At 34.9% G+C, this 12,707-nt stretch overlaps 2 pseudogenes across 1 annotated transcript; one reads left to right on the top strand and one right to left on the bottom strand.

The window, feature by feature from the left end:
- Window positions 1–649: 649 nt before the first annotated feature.
- LOC143541084 (protein ACCUMULATION AND REPLICATION OF CHLOROPLASTS 3, chloroplastic-like) lies at window positions 650–9,187 on the bottom strand (annotated as a pseudogene). The gene is made up of 14 exons (XR_013136695.1): window positions 9,128–9,187; window positions 6,213–6,558; window positions 4,715–4,773; window positions 4,213–4,277; window positions 3,943–4,077; window positions 3,741–3,789; window positions 3,521–3,633; window positions 3,370–3,441; window positions 3,183–3,293; window positions 2,313–3,092; window positions 1,376–1,480; window positions 1,168–1,305; window positions 906–1,072; window positions 650–806 (listed from the first exon to the last, which is right to left on the bottom strand). The product of XR_013136695.1 is annotated as a protein ACCUMULATION AND REPLICATION OF CHLOROPLASTS 3, chloroplastic-like (transcript).
- A 2,170-nt stretch (window positions 9,188–11,357) lies between these two features.
- LOC143541069 (NADH dehydrogenase [ubiquinone] 1 beta subcomplex subunit 7 pseudogene) lies at window positions 11,358–11,950 on the top strand (annotated as a pseudogene).
- The last annotated feature ends 757 nt before the right edge of the window (window positions 11,951–12,707 follow it).

The following is a 12,707-nucleotide window of genomic DNA, read 5'->3' as shown; positions in this document are numbered from 1 at the left end:
ATTGTCATTTACCTTTTTGGTCTGTTTTGACCCGAGTTCATTTTGTTCATAGGCCTTTTATGATATGTCGAATCGACAGGTTTGCAAGGTTTAGTTTCAGCCAATCACGCTGTCCACTCGTCAAAGATCTAGTTTATATAATCTCCTGATAACGTATTATCTTTCGGTCACGCCACATTATAATATGTAAACTACTATTTACATCAATGCCTTGTAGTTTGTTCAATGTTATTTCATGTTGAGACCACTAGACATATAACTGTTGATCATGACAATTTATCTCATTATTTCGACGTCTGTTAGCCATGACCAACCAGTAGTCCGAGTGCCACCGGTCAGCTCCTGGTTGCAAAATCTTTATATAAACGTCTACTTTGATTCGTGTAAAGTCTTTGTGTCAAACTATATATGCAACAAATCTTTAATTTATGACTTAACATAAAGGAACTAGCACCGGTAGTGAGAGGCATCAAGCCATCAATGAGAAGCTCTCTTTTATTTTTGACTCCGATGTGATTTTCTAGTTCCACACGTATCATTCATAAAAAGAATTGAAATGCCTACGATATAGGGTATCAGATATTGTAGCTAACGAGTTCGTCATAAGTAGTGGTCGGTCGAGCATAAGATAAATTCTAAATAAATTTGGAATAACATTACTGCTATATATACACACACAAGTCAAAATTCCAACGTAATATACAACCGCATAATGAAGCAAAAATAAATAGGTTTAAGAATCACCATCAGTAGATTCCAACTGCTTCCGGCTAACTAGGACACCTTCATCCCAGATCTCAACATACCTAGAAATCATTGAAATAACACACGAAATTATAAAACTTATGTGATTCACTTCTAACATGGAGTGAAAATGGGCGGCGTAAATTAAAACGAAATCAAACCTTGATCCGCTGACATTAATACATAAAAATTGCCCGTCTCGCCATCCATTTTTAAAATGGCCAAAAAAGATATCACCATTTGTCGAATAAAACCGCCCTTCTCCGTTCGCCTTCCCTTTCCAAAAATTCACAAACCACCTATCTCCTGTGCGAAAGTAAAACCATCCCTACACAATAACAAAATATAAAACATCAACCACTCGAATATTAAAAAAAATAACAAAAAAAAACAAAATCCTAAACCGTATGGTAATATTCTTACCTTCCCGTGCATGACATCATCTCTCCATGGCCCGCGAAAAACATCCCCATTACTGAAGCAAAAAGTACCCAATCCTGATCTTTTACCATAACGCCATAACCCATCATACATGCTTCCATCATTTAATGTCAAACGACCCTGTGAAACATATTTATTATTATTACACATCTTTATACAAAATGTTAATATGAAAACAGAAAACTAATACCTTTCCTTCCAGAAGGCCACCCTGGCACCGCCCCACGTTTATTCCTCCACGGTAGTTTATTTCCACCACAGGATTCCATATTTTCTGTGATTCGCGTTCAGATTCCTAAGAGTAAACAATAAAAGTTTCATACTGTTAAAAGGTTTTCAAAATATCAAATACTGCATGTACTGTTCAGACCAGAAAAGAACATCAAAGTTTTTATCTTTTTTAAGATTACTGGTTTTCAGAAGCCACATTGGTAAATAGGCTTTTAAATGGACCAAATGATCAATGAACCATTTGTTTATGTTCGTTTATATAATAAAAGAAAGAATACTTACAACATTTTTTGTTCATTTATTTAAGAACATGAGCAGGTGTCTCGTTTGTTCATTTATGTCTGTTAGTTGACGTTTGTTACAAGTCCATTTGTGTATACTTATGCTCATATACATTCGTTTATGTCTGTTAGTCCGTTTGTTCAAGTACGTTCAGTTAAATCTTTTAGATCCATTAATATTTAGTCTAATTTTATGAAAATAAAAAACCACCCACTACAACTTAGTTTAGTTTTGTTAATATTTTAGGCACAACCAATTTCTGTTCGCATTTACTATTAACCGGTGTCCGTTCATTTATGTTCATTTATATTCATTCATCCATGTTGAGTTATGTTTCATTCGTTTATGTTCATGAACCGTGTTGATTATAGTTTATACGGATGGTGAATGAGCATAAATGAACACGGCAAGAAAACTCAGTTCGTTTAATGTTTGTGTTCGATCGTTGTTCGTTAAAGTTAAACGAAGGAACATGAACTTTTTATTCGTTTAATGCCATGCTCGTGTCTGTTCATTCAGTTCATTTGCAGGCCTATTGATATATATAATTATGGTCTAAGGTTACCGACATGTCAACTGCCATGTCACCATTTTGAAACATTGATTCTACTCACCAGCATAGAAGCTGCACGGGCAGAAAGTGAACCATTCTTTCTAGAAACATCTGGATACACTCCATTTTTGGTGCTAAAATCAACCGGTGCTTGCAAGTTGGTATCAGTTGATTCATCCGATGTCAAATTGACAGAAAACTGATTATTATCATTCATTTGAAGTTCACTATTTCCCTCTGGTTTAATGACTCGTGGGCCATTAAACGCATCTTTTGGGTCTCCCGATGGTTTTACACCAACTGGAAGTTTATAGGTGTTAAGGTTAACCATTAGACTATCATTCATCTCATTGGCTGCTTCCTCAGTAGTAAGATACCCTGGTCTTCTGTTAATCAGATTCTCTCTCTGAAGAGTTTGCGATCCTAGAAAATGTAGGTTAAGTTTGTTATTAGTTTGACATACAATGACTTTTGACTTTTATGACTGGTGAAACATATGCCGAAAACTAGAGGTATCGATTCAAACTGATACTTACAAAAAAGTTGATTGGGTTGTGTTTATTTATTTAGAAGATTCTTGCCTTATACATCCGAGAAGAAATTTAGACATGTGTCAAACAACTATTAAAAAAAATATGAATAAGACAAATAATAATTACCCGATAGTAAATATGGTTGTTGAAATTGAGCCAGGACTCATATCTGGTTCATGAACTACTGAAGTTACAATTTCCCCCTCCCATTCTGCAACTTGGCGAAATGTACTCAAAATGCCCTGCAAATCCTTGCTGTCAATAACAGCTGGACTTGTGAGGATGAATACAACAGTTCCATTTAAGTCCTGAAATATCATAAAGTAGAACTAAGGAATGCAATGAACACAAAAATATCATATAATAATGGGAAAATAATGTATTTATAGCAAACTGACCTTAACACCTGAGCCAAGAAAAGGGCAATCATATATGGCTTGAATAATCGATGTTTCAATGTCGCGACCGACCCCATATCCAATTTTCGCCTCCTTATAGTTTCCTAAAATCTGAAAATAATAAATTCTTTTGTGTTCAGAATGGTGTAAAATTCGACAAGTTCTTGTTATATCAATAAAAATATACCTTTTTGAGGTCTTTGACTCCAAGTTCTTTCAAACTCCCATGTGGACTATCCAGAAATTTTCTGCTGGACCCCTGGCAGTTATAGAACCAAAAAGTTAACAAATTAAAAGGGCATGATGCATCTGGAATATGAAGTATGTCGACCACTTACAGAGGTCAAAATAGAGACTGCATTTAATGACATCAGCACAGCTTTATTTGCAATCTGCAATGCCTCATCTAAAGTTACTAGGTCTTTTTCTAAAAGTACATCCGCATCAACCACTGCGATGCAGAAAAAAGTTAGCAGATATTTCATTGACTAGAGGTAATTACAAGTATGATATTCAATAAGCAACAACTAAATTAGACATCTGATACAAAATACTCACTTATACAGAAATCTGTAAGCCCTTCAAGTTTACAGAGTAAATCTTTAACCTATAGATAAAGGCATAAAGCATGCATTGGGTAAGTTGTAAGTTGTAACATGATGACAATGCAGAAGGCAATACAGGCATTTCTAAACAATTCATGGAATTATTCTTTTGTGTGTTCCCAAAAGTTTCACTAAGTAAACAAGAAGATTAAAACCTCATTTTGGCGCCTTTGTCCTTCAAATCTGAAAGGCTTCAGAATGATGGTTGCAGTAAAGCCGTTTGCAAGCTTTACTGATTCAAATATATCATGCACCGTGGTAAGATCTGATCCATACGAGGCCCCAGCCACCTAGAGGAAAGAAAGAAATGGGTTACATAGATACAAGAACATGAAAAACAAAGAATATTCTTTGGCAAAAATGTAGCAAAGTTTTATCTATTTGAAAACAGTTTCATATAGGTAAGAGTCAAGGAATGTACAAACAAGTATAAGCGCTTTTGAACATGATTCCATGAACATCCGCTTTTCCACGGCTGTTTTGCTCAAATCTGAGAAATGAAACATCAAACATAAGTAAGTAATAAAATTCACATAGGTATGAGTTTCACTATATGGCAAACGAGCAGAATTTTCAAATGAAAATATATGTTGTCGATGATCAAACTTATAAGAATCTTAACATTCAGTTCAATACATACATAAAAAATCTCTCAATCAATTAGTTGTCCCTTTAGTAAACTCTTAAGATTCAGTTCAATGCATACATAACAATTTCTCAATCAGATAGGTATCCCTTTAGTAAACTCTAGAGTCTAGATTGCATTTGCATTATAGTAGTTTGCATGATGTTGCTTCCAACTTTATATCAAAATTTAAACAAAGAAAATGTGGAGCAATGGCATATATGTCAAACCTGACCAGCAAACAAATAAGTGTTTTATCTCAATATAACTCTATATTAGTCAATAAATAAACAATAACTCACCATCCCCAAGTAACCGTTGTTGTAATTTCACCTTAGATGTTTCATCCACAATAATATTCCTGCCATAAAAAAGAAATACACATACATAATAAGCATTTACCCTCCTTATAGAGATATCCAATATCTTGCTTATATACAACAGGCATGTAACATGTTAATATCATCGAAATGAAAGCAAGATATAGTAATCAACTATGGTAGACATTAGCTAAAATGATACTCTACAAAAGTAGCATCAAGCAAACAAAACAAACTATTACATGTGGAAACAGTTATGCTGATGCCACCAGAAACTTCAATTTCCATAACTTTTATAGAAAATATTTTATATCCTACATTTCAGGTAACTTCAGAGATCCAACTTCAGATATCTTTAGCTTTTGAATGTAAATTTAAACCTCCATCCGATTGAAAAAATGGTTGAAACAACAAATAAAAATGATTTCATAGTTATATAACGACGTAAAAATCTGTTCTAGGCAGCGATTAGTCGTCGGTTACTCGCTAATCACTGGGTTGCCGATGCGACTTCAGCTAATATTCTCAAGTGGGATTATTCTCGGTGGCAGTCAAAATTGGTCGAATTTCGATCAAATTTCGGTCAAAAAGGGTCAAAATATTTGAAGCATTTGAAAATATATATACCTATTACTAAATTCAGATTAATAAGCTTAAAACATTATATATATATATATATATAGGGTTATAATCAATTAAGAACTCATAATCGGGATATATATATCCCGATTAATCGCTAGTCGGTACCCCAACCACCCAACTAGCGCCTTCTAGGCGAGTTTTACAACAGTAGTTATACACTTATACATGAGCTAGCTGCTTCTTGAATTCACCATTTAGTCATTTGCCATCACAAGTAAGCATATGATTCTAAAATCTACATCTAGCATACACTTTTATCTCATAACATAACCAATGCAAAGAAAACTAGTAACCTAATACACACTACAAACACATAATCAGATCAACAACCAAAACTGAAGCAAATCGACCGCGAACCAGAATCGTAAGCGAGGCATATGAAAGTTGCATCAAGCAACAGAATAAGGTGTTACAGGTGAAGACAGTTATGTTGACATCACCAGTAACTTCAATCTCTATTAATTTTTACAAATAATAATTGTTCTTATGTCCTACATTTCATTTTAGGCTTTGAATGCTAACTCTCCATTTACAATTACAAGTAAGAATATGATCCTAAAATAGCTAAAATCCTCATCTAGCATACATTTCTATCTCATAACATAACCAATGCAAAGAAAACTAGTAAACCAATACACACTACAAACGCATCCAAAAATGCCGCAAACCGACCGCGTACCAGAACCAATACACAGCTCTATTCCGTCACAACTACGCATATAATCCTAAAAATCCTCATCTAGCATACATTTCTATCTCATAACATAACCAATGCAAACAACACACTACAACGCATAATTCGATCAATAACCAAAACCGCCGAAAATCAACCGCATACCAGAACCGAAACCAAGGCGAAAGCGGCTGCGAAAGCAAACAGAACTCGAGAACCGCATCCTTCCGGCTTCCAACGCCAATCACTTCCACAATTCCAGGTTCTTCCAATATATATTTCCCTCTCGGTTCAATATCGGCGAAGGTGAAAAGTACCGCTTACCGAAGCTCGACTCGATTAGACGCAGTCGTTTAGAATTGCCGCGGATTGTTAATTTTTTAGAAGGAATGTGGCGAGTGAGGTTGTAATTTGCGTCAAGTGAACAGTTAGGGCCAATTGAAGATGAAGGTGAAGATAATGTCACACCCTCAAAATCCACTAACGGAGTTTTACCGTCAGAGGGTGTGAACTAACAGGATCGGAATCATTAGTTATAATCAAACCATAAAACAAAGTTTCAAAACCATGAAAAACGTTTACGAGTAATTAAATGCGGAAGCGAAAAACCTTTAACCAAAAGTTGCGTCACGCAGGACGACTTAAAACCAATGATAACTGTTAAAAATAAGTTTGCATAACAAAAGCGTTTTCAAGCAATGCATGTTCCTAAACCGCGCGCCCGCCTCGGCTACCTGAGAATAACATACTAAAAGTGTCAACACAAGGTTGGTGAGTTCACAAGTTTATATAAAAATAAATGTTTAGCGTGTGCGTTACAGCGTTGTGCGTTACAGCGTTTTGCGTTACCAGATAGTGTTATGTCAATTATATATCTATAGGTAGCTAGCCTATAAAGCAAGTATTACTAAGTGTTCGACACCGAAGCTGACTGTTTATCAATTTGCCTTGCCACCAGGTCATCCAGACCATGGTATGTGTTTAGCCAAGATTACACCCGCTCGACCTCCAGTCGAGTTTAGCGTTGGGTGGGGTTTGTCAAACCCAGTAGTACTACTCAACAGTGACTCGCTATTATCCAAATATTAACCGGTTCGATGTTATGAAGGACTTTAGTTTACGCGTTTGCCACTTAGTCTTTACAAGTGATATATAATCTATATTAACAAAATCTTAAATGCGTTCGGAGTATGTTATCTCCCCCAAGAGAAAAGCGTTTAAAAAGTTTAAAAGGGGGAAAGTGAAACTCACTGTTTGCGAAGAAATTCCCAAATTAAATCACCAAGATGCGCGTCACAGAAAAACTCTCTCTAGCGTTCTAAAACAACAAAGAGATTTTTCTAAGTGTCGGAATATTATCGAGTCTCTAGACCCGGCACATAATACCTATGCACATAACATGTTTCGTGTTTCGTTTGTGAATCGTGTGTGACTTTAACAAGTGTATTTGTGATACATTACATGTGTAAGCAATCATATACGTGTCATGTATTCATAAAGTACATCACTAGCAATTACTCCCCGTAAGGGCATTTTGGTCAAATCATGACAATTAACTAGCCATTATTCCCCATAAGGGCAATTTGGTCAAATTATGACAATCAATTAGCAATTATTCCCCGCAAGGGTAATTTGGTCAAAACATAACAATTATATAGCAAGTATCATGTTTCATGCATTTTCACAAAACTCAGCAGCTAGTTTCACCGAGACAGAAATTCTACTTGAAAGATTGTACTATTCCACCGATCATAGCATCTCAATTAATTTACCAAAAATCATCAAAGAAGCATATATGTCTTAGGTTTCCAGAACATATTTTATTATATTTTTATTCCACATAGTTTTCTCACAATCATCAAATCATTACAGCAAACTCATAACAGTCAAATTCATGCGCAACAGAATGTTATTTGCAATTCCCGTTAAACGAAAAATCCAATAAATGCAAGACCACTTGGGTTAGGTTCCTAACTCAATAAGTCAACTTCCAGAAGTGGAACCAACCCAATTGGTCTCGTAGTTCATGAGATGTAATATTTACAAAACAACCTAACAGCAGGTCTAACAGCTCAGCTTTGCACAACGTTTTTGTAAAATCATAAAAGTTAACTTCTACTTGTCCAAAAATTACAAGTTTATATTCTTTAGAAACTAGACTCAACCTAGTTTACTGTAGTATCAATAATCTCAACCAATTTTCACATTTACACTTCGTTACAGTCACTTAAACATCAAATACACATTCTGTCCAGAAACTGTTTGCATCCAAACTCAACATATTAACTATCTATGAACTATCATGCATTCATATAACACTCTAGACTCCATAAACACCATCCATGCACATCAATTACACCTTTACATACATGATTAGGGTTTTTGTTTGAACTCAAATCATAGACACAACAATTAACGTGTAACAATATCAATACTAGTTATCATATCATTAACAAATCAACAACAATCATAATAACACAACACCATAAAAAAAATCGGCAGCTAGGGTTTGTAGTTAACCCAACAAACATCAAAATCAAGTATAAAGGATGCATAGGATAATCGATTATACCTTCCTAGCACCTTAATCTTCGATCAAAACTTGAAATTGATGGTGTATATGTGTGTATAAGTCGACGGCAGCCAAGGGTTCACAAGGGGGGGTTTCCGATCGGGATTCTTGTGGGGAATAATAATAATAGTTGGGGTTTATTATTATTATTATTATTTATAGAATACTATGTTACACTTTGGCCCCTCCACTTCTAAGTATTACTTTTCCTAGCTTAAACTAATTTAGTTCTTGTTTCTTGTCTAGCATTACACACAATATAATCAAGTAACACATATGTTAACACATAATTATCACATAATTATTATGTTGACGTTTTTCGTTTATTCACCAATCGTTTGCGTCAACTCGTTTGCGTTTCGGTGCAAATCCCGAAAGACTACACATGTAGTAAGTGTTAAGCGTCATTTAAACCCTAGTTTAAATGTAATGAAGTGTGCGTTATAGATTCAATGATCTTAAGTTTGAATTGACGGAGTTGAGTTAACAGAGTTAACCTGAAATTGACGATTGTCACAGATAATGTGGTGCGTGAGATGTTGTTAATGGTGGTTAATGGAAGCTCCATTGAGATGCAGGAAGTTAGGGTTCACATTTGGGAGTTACAGCAAGTGTTTGATTCAGGATAGCTACCGAGTGTCAGTTACCATGTGGATATTTGAGGCCTATTATTATTATTCGGATGATAAATGAACCAGAATTTGAACTTACGGGTAAAATTCGAAACTTGAAATATTCGGGACGGATGATATGACGGGAATTCGAGTATGAGGTTATTTATCGGTATCAACGGGTTTGTATTAAGTGATATCCAAACCGATTATCTTAAACGTATACACGTGTTAATCGTGTCATACTGGTAAATTAATTAAAAAAACATGGTTTTTGTAATTGTTTTGTTGTTTTTCGATCTTAGCTTCTTGTTAGGAGAGAACCGCTTTGGTTGATGAAACTTGTTGTTCTATTAAAAATAATAATAATTAAAACAAGTTGGTGAAGTTGTTAGGCATGATGTAGTTAAAGCTTACGATGCATGGGCCACTCCTTGTCTTTTCAACTTTGCTTCTTGAACAAATTCGGTAATCTAACACTTTGGTTGAATCCACCACAAACTAGAATTAGTTAGTTTAATAAGAATAATAATTAACTTTGATTATTAACTAAACTAATAGTAAGTATGTCAATAAGAACTACCATCACAGATTGTATAGATACAGACTGAACTCCTATTGTGTCCTCTTAACAACGCGCGAGCAATAACTGAACTAAAACCAATGAAACCGTACCAGAATTAATCGAAAATCGGTTATCGAATATTTTTGTACCCTTGGTTTATCGAAATTAAATTAACCAAACCATTAATGTGTGTGTGTGGGTTTTATACATACAATGCATTTGTTTCATGTTTTATACAATTATTTCATGTAATTATACTCTCATTTCTTGTATTTATACCCACATTTCATGTAATATACACCTCCATTTCATCCATTTCTAAACAAAAGTTTCTCAAGTTTACTTTTGTTAACAGTCACATCCCTTTCTTTTATCCAAACATAAAATTACACTAAAAATCAGTATATTTTTACTATATTTTTCAATTAAATAATATTTATTTATACATTTATCATTATTTTTTTTCTCTTTTTTCACTTACAACCACATTCAACAAATATTAAAAAAAAAACTATAAGATGTGAATAGTGACTTTTCATATATACACAAAAGTTAATGCATTTCTCCTCTCCTCTACTTATAACATCATAAACCATTTCTTAAATTATAAAAACTCTACTCACGTATTATGGCGGATAGAATGAGAATGATTTTAACCGAACCAAAAACCGACAATATAATCGAATACACCAAACCGATTAACCTAAGACTAATTAATTAATTATTAATAAAATAAATTAACCGGTGACTTTGGTTTCTGTTTAGACTAATATTCAAACTGAACCGTACACTCCGTCATTCGGTTTTACCATAACTACTCGGGTCAGGTATTTGGTAAACCAACATAAATGGAGCACCTTCACCTAGGGGTGTACACGAACCGGACCGAACCGGACGAGAGCATGTCCGTGTCTGTCCGTTAAGCTTTTGACGGACAAATGGACGGTTCACGAACACTCTACAGAATGAAAATTCATGTCCGTGTCCGTCCATTAAGAAATTGAGTTTGTCCATGTCCGTCCATGTCCGTCCGTTAATATTTTAAACGGACGTTAACGGACACTAATGGACATTAATGGACAAACAAACATGTGAATATTAATGGACAACGAACACTAATGGACAAATATAAACGGTTACATATTAACACCAAGCATATATCTAAACAACTTCACATACAAATTAGGAATTACACCATATAACATTCAAATATACTTAACACTTAATATATTTACATAAAGTGGATCACTATAATATAAGAGACATCAAACATGTGTAGTAATATAAAAGTGTTATTAATAACACTAGAAATTCCGCAGTTAAATTACAATGCTGGATATATATAAACACTAACGATACCTGTCGGACATTACCGGACGTAATCGGACGAACGTTACCGGACGTTCACGAACACTATCGAACGGACTTGGCCCTTGTCCGTGTTCGTCCGTTAAGCTTACCGAATGAAATTTTTGTGTCCATGTCCGGTTCGTTTATTAAACGGACGAACATAAACGAACTTCTTGCCGAACAGACAGCCCTACCTTCACCCACTTATAACTCATAACCTAAACAACGTAAACTCACCCTGCAGCTCATTAACGAAACAACAATGGAGGCTGAAGGCTCATCAAAACCCATGATCGCCACACAAAGCCAGATGGTGGAAGCCAAGGTCCCACTGGCGTACCGTGACCAGTGCGCACACTTACTCATTCCGCTCAACAAGTGCCGTCAATCCGAGTTTTACCTCCCGTGGAAGTGCGAAGACGAGCGTCATACCTACGAGAAGTGCGAGTATGAGCTGGTTATGGAACGGATGCTCCAGATGCAGAAGCTGAAGCAGGCGAATAAGCAAGGACAAGGAAATGCGATTCCTCTCGTTCCGAAAACTGCTAATGCGTGATTTGATTTTGCCCTAATTGAGTCAGATCGTCGATTTAGGTTTGTGAGTTTCGAATTGGTGCTTCAATTTGATTGTTTGATGATGAATTGATTTGGATTGTGGTTTGATTTGCGATTTAGGGTTTTGTTTGATTTGAATTTGGGGGTTTGTGTAGATTTGATTAAATTGGGGATTTGTGTGTGGCTTTTTAGCATAGTCACTCTGGTACTGATTAATAATAATAATAATAATAATAATAATAATAATAATAGTAATAGTAATAATAATAATAATAGATAAAATGAATTGATTCAACTTTTGTTGATTTAGATTGGATGCTATTAAATTGGGGATGTGTGTGTGATTTGACTGTGATATTAGACTATCTGATACTAGGAATATGATATAGTTGTTGGTTCTCAGAGATCATTTTTGGCGTGATTTTATGTTAATATTGGATAGAGGCTTCTTAGGAGTGATTAATGACGGTATATGATCATGTCATTTGCCCTATGTGTATTGGTTCGGCGACTTAGGTTTTGTGAGTTTGGAATTGGTGTTTGGATTTATTGTTTGTTGTTTGATGATGATGTTAGGTTTTGTGGATTTGGATTGTAGTTTGATATGTGATTCAATCTAGGATTTTGTTTGATTGAATTTTGGGGATTGTGTAGATTTGTTTGAATTGGGGATTCGTGTGCGATACTAATAATAATAATGATACTAATAATTATAACAATACTAATGTATGTTTATTTGGCGATGCTGAACTAGACTTCTGGTGAGAGATAACATGAATGGATTCAACTTCTGTAGGTTTAGATTAGATGCTATTAAATTGGGGATATGTGTGCGATTTGACTGTGATACTAGGCTCTCTGCTTTTAAGAATTTGTGATTTGTTGGTTTTCACAAATCCTATATCTGTGATTATGCTTAAACTGAATGTTTTGAATGAACTTGATGGATTATGTAGATTAAGTGTCTCATTTTATTTGATTAAATTGAGGATTCGTGTGTGATTTGT

Source organism: Bidens hawaiensis, unplaced genomic scaffold (assembly GCF_021521415.1).
Source record: "Bidens hawaiensis isolate Kalapana, Puna unplaced genomic scaffold, B.hawaiensis_p1.1 tig00012467_1, whole genome shotgun sequence".
In the NCBI taxonomy this organism is placed as follows: Eukaryota; Viridiplantae; Streptophyta; class Magnoliopsida; order Asterales; family Asteraceae; genus Bidens; species Bidens hawaiensis.
The sequence above is the reverse complement of the archived record's forward strand: the minus strand, read 5'-3'. Positions and strand labels throughout refer to the sequence as shown.